This window comes from Equus quagga, chromosome 14, assembly GCF_021613505.1.
Source record: "Equus quagga isolate Etosha38 chromosome 14, UCLA_HA_Equagga_1.0, whole genome shotgun sequence".
Classification (NCBI taxonomy): Eukaryota; Metazoa; Chordata; class Mammalia; order Perissodactyla; family Equidae; genus Equus; species Equus quagga.
The window spans coordinates 55516044-55520866 of NC_060280.1; the positions used below are offsets into that span (position 1 = coordinate 55516044).

Sequence of the window (4823 nt, forward strand, 5' to 3'; positions counted from 1 at the left end):
ATAAAGAGTCGTATCATAGTTAAAAATGGCATTGCTTTCTTTCTTAGTAACATATAAAACAATGGTGTATTTTATAAGACTGTATCTCAGCTTCAATGAAACACCTTCCTGCTCAAAATAGTGAATTGATTTTCAAAACTGTTCTCTTGTTCTTTCTTTTAATGTCTTTCACTAAAATTTGACTTAAATAATTAAATCAATAAAAGTACAAGAATCAAGCCTAAGAACCAAGTCTTTGATATAAAGTAATGACAAAAAAGCATACACCCCTTTATAGAAATGGAATATTAAACTAAAGCCCTACTCTCACTGATCTGGGCTTTGATTTCATCAGGTCTTCCCGTGATATTAGTTTGGTCACTGATATTTCAATATAGGGTATCATTTCTGGTCTATTCTACTCAATATTTATTATAGAGTGCTAACTCTATGCCAGGTACTGAATTAGGCACTAGAGAGCATAGAGAATAAAGACAGAAATGAGCCCTGCTGTCTTGGTGTTTAGTATTTAGTGAGGAAGACTAACAAATTATAAGTCGTTAGAAATACTGTGAAGAAACAACTGGGAAATGGAAATAAAAATGAAGACGGGGAGCATCCAACCTCAGATAATAACAATGGTAACAGTGAATACTTCTACGGTGCTTCCTATGTGCCAGGTTCTGCACTCCATGCTTTAAGTACTTTTAATCCTCAGAACAACTGTATAAAATAGATACTATTATTGTCTCCATTTTATAGAAAGGGAAAAAGAGGCTTCAAGAATTTAACCAATTTGCCCAAAGTCACATAGCAAGTAAGCAGGGAGCTGGGATGTAAACTCAGACAGTCTGGCTTCAGAGCCTCTGCTCTCGTCCCCTACAGTAATAGGGGCCTTTCTGAGAAGGTGTCAGTTACGTTGACACCTGAATGTAAGAAGGTAAGAGGTTGGTGGGAGAAATCATGTATATAAAGCCCTCAAGTGGGAGAGGAGGGTCCTTCAGTGTTAGGAAATGAAAGAAAGTCAGCATCACTGGAGCATAGTTAAAAAGAGTGTCAGGAGATCGGGCTGCAGAAGGCCAGTGCTGCCTCATGCAGGATCCTCTAGGCCACAGGAGCTGGAATGCTATTCTAAGTGCAATAGGAACCACTGAAGACTTTAAACTGGACAGTGATGTGATCTGATTTTTTTAAAATATCTTTCTGACTGATGTGTGAAGAATGAATTGAAAGAAGGTAAGAGAAATAGAGTCTAAGTCTTTCATTAATTCACCAAATAAAATTAATGGAGTAGCTATTATCGTGGTAGGAACTACTCTAGATACTGGGCGTAGAGCCAAAAACAAGACAAACAAGCTCCTCCATTCTGGAGGACATTTCAGAGTGGTGACTACACACACAAAACCACCCTCTTTCGTACAGCAACAATTTCTCCCACTCTACTGGACACTGCATACAAACCTAATATCTCCCATATTTGAAGAAACGAAAATCTATCCTTTGACCTTTTATTCCCCTCCAGCTACCATCCCACTTTTCTACTCCCTAACCCAGAAAAACTTCTTTAAAAAACAGTCTAGAGTAGCTTCACCTCCAGTTATCATCTCAACCCACTACAATCAAGTTCCTCTCTTTTACCCTCCTAAAACTGCTCGTGTCAATGTCACCACACTACCTAGTCTTGCAGTCAAATGCTAACTTCTCTCTCCTCGTCTTATTTAACCTCTCAGGAGTAATTCACACAATCAACTAGGTCTCCCTTCTTTTCTGTGCCACAACACTCTTCAGGTTTCCTATTTTGCTCGCCTCTCCTCCTCAGTCTAACTAGGAAGCCATATTGCATGTGATTAAAGGCATGGACTTCTAGACTTAGCTCTGAAGACAGGTTGATTCAGGAATGCTCACAGCATGGAGGGCAGGCACAGGAAGAGAATGCTCCCCTTCTCGTGAGGCTAGAAAACTAATCAGTATTTCAGGTGAGAAATGATGGTGATTTCAACTAGAGTATTAACAAGGCAGACAGAGAGAAATAGGTGGATTTTTTGCTCTATTTTAGAAGTAGAACCAATAGAACTTTGGAATAGATTAAAGAATTGACAGAAAAGGGGAATCAAGATTTCTTCTTTGGGTAATTGGTAGAATTATAGAGTTATTTACTAAAGTCTTGGAAAGGAAATTTTGCAATGGAATCAAGTCTAAGTTGTGACCCAATAAAAAGCTAATGAACATTACCTAAAAAAAAAATCACCAAACCTTAGAGATGCTCTCATTTGGTGCCTTTGCATTGAAACTGGTACCTAGGAGAGGTTATGTGATTGACCCAAAATCACACAGATAATCGGAGGTAGAACTCCAAATAGAACACGGGTCTCTCAGAATCCTACTAAGAAGCCACAGAACAGGAACTGGCAAGACGATTATTGCTCAAATTTGCTGAGCCTCTACCATTTTAGTCTTCTTTCTCCCCTGACCAATGCAATAAAAAATACCATAATAAAATTTGGGGGTTTATTGAATATAGTTAGGCAAGTTATTAACTGCATACTTCATATTTCCTTAAGGAAAAAGTGAGGAGTAAAGGTAGACAGAATAGAAATATCAGTGTTAACTTGTGAAAAGAGTAAACTCTACTGTAAAACATTTACTGATGTATACTATTTGTAAAAGGTAAGGTATACGTGAAATTCCCCCTCAAGTAAATGCCAAATGAATTACACAGATGACATATATTTTTTTAAAGTACTCTGCGATAGTCCTTAAGAAAAGGTAAGGTTTGAGCTAAGCCTTGAATGACAAGTAAGAATTTAAAAAAAGATAGGAAAGGGGCTTAAACAAACCTATAAAGAGTGCCCACTAGGGTACTAGGCTCGGAGTTGGGAGTAGGGAGTGACGAAAGTGAGCTTTTAGGTTGGTTGTGCAGAGAAATTCTCTTTGGTATGACATTTGAGCTGAGACCTGAATGACACAGAGGAACAAGGAATGTGATGACGGGAGAAGAGAACATTCTAGGCAGAGAGAACAAGTACAATTAACCACTACGTTACCTGACTGTATACTAGGCTCTATAGATTGAATACACAGAGCTTAGTTCAATTGTAAAAGAACGGACTAAGAATTCCTAAACCCGAATTTAAATAATTCCACAAATTCTGGTTCTGATCTCAGTTTCTACATCAGTAATAATTATTGCACAGAAGAACACGAGCTAATGTACACAGAAGTTTTTCAGAAACAGAAAAATAATATACTGAAACTCTAAAAAAACAGTTCAAAAAGACAAGAATGGAAAAGTTATAATATGATGCCTAGATATATAAAATTAAAAGTGGAGAACGAGTTATGATCATTACTGACATGGGCATTAATAGATACCTTATACCTTACACATCTTTACATTTTCTCTAGCAGCTTTTTTGCACGTTTTATCTGCCTTGCTAGATTGTAAGCTCTCTGCAGGTCATAAGCAGATCTTAAATATGGCACCTGACGCAGGGTTTTAGTGAGTATTAGCTAAGTAGATATATGAAGACAGTGATTCATTTCACAGCACTTTGAGAATTTGTGTGTTCAAAATCTCATCTACTTGCAAAGGACTGGAGGGGGCTCATGATATCATGAAAAGCTAATGGAAACAAGTATAGATAAAAACAGAATAGAACCCATTTTAAAGGGTATGGAAATAATCCCCAGGTAAACTGTGTTGGCCTTAGTTGACATTTCCTGACAGCCAAAGGAAGAAGGGAATCGGCATTTAATCTACCACAAAGTTAGGAATTCACATTCTTCTGCAGAGACCAACTTTGCCCTGGGCCAAAACCCGCAATGGGCTTTGATCACGAGGGCTTTCACAGAAGAGTCACCCACCGTCTAGGTAGAACTGTGGAAACAGAGACTCAGGACGGCCCTTGATAAAGTCTAAGATAAATGAGCAAAGGCACAGAGTAACTCTGAAGGGCTGCTGAAGTTATTTACTTGGTTCTGCTGCTTTTACAGCAAGGACCTCTGATATGATGGAAACACTGGTGCCTCCACAACAGAACCCTCTTCCTAAAACTGCAATAGACTTGGCAACAGCAACACAGCACCTGGGTCACTTGACGGCCGCAGTAAAGGATCAGCAGCATTAGCCCAGCTGCTGGCTGCCAGCCTCGGATTCAGGCGGGGCCCGCACCCGCACTGGAGGCAGTCTCTTGGCCAGGCCCTCGGAGGCAAGTTTCAGGGTGGGCAGCTGTTAGGGATGGGGAGCGTCCTGGGTTGAGGGGGGCTTCGGCAGAAGGAGCTGGGAGAGGAGGGAGGAAGGCAACTCAGGGCCACCGTACAGCACAACTCCAGGGGGCATCATGCAGTCCCCTCCCAGCCGCGGATCCTGTCCCGCCCGTGAACAAGAAGGAGCGGCAGAGGGACCTGAAGCCACGGGAATTTTCTCCCGTGTGGGTCATGGGGGCCGACCTGGGCCCCCAGGAATAAGGTGCTACTATCCCACTCCTCCAGACCCCAGAGCTCACCCACCTGCAACTGCAGTCTCCGAATCTCCACCCCAGTCTCTCGGCCTCCAGAGGACTGACTGCGATTGGCCTGCACCGCTGTCCCGTTAGCGCTCCTCCAAGTGTGACTGGCGTAACTCTCCGGCTCTCGGCCTTGGTCCCACCCTTCGCTCCCTCCGAAGCCCCGCCCCACGTGACGACTCACGCTGCCGCAGAGCGCAGAGGCGGGGCTCCGTCTCCGCCCCCAGCCGCTTTCTCCTGGAGAGCGCTACGGGGTTGCCAGGGGAAAGTGAAGGCTCTCGGAGGGCAGAGCGCCCGGGGACGTAGCGCGACGCCCCGCCCCTTTCGCACAGACGCCGG

The 4823-nt window shown here is 42.7% G+C and overlaps 1 protein-coding gene across 4 annotated transcripts in view; it reads right to left on the bottom strand.

Annotated features, from left to right (window-relative positions):
• Nucleotides 1-4601, bottom strand: part of KBTBD3 (kelch repeat and BTB domain containing 3) — a 40959-nt gene extending 36358 nt beyond the window's left edge. For 2 of the 4 annotated variants that reach the window (XM_046638597.1, XM_046638596.1), the window contains exon 1: nt 4489-4593. The gene's annotated coding sequence lies outside the window, so the exon portion shown is untranslated. Of the gene's footprint in view, nt 1-4064; nt 4259-4488 lie in introns of all 4 variants that reach the window. The other 2 variants (XM_046638598.1, XM_046638595.1) reach the window with 2 other exon arrangements.
• Between the last annotated feature and the right edge of the window lie 222 nt (nt 4602-4823).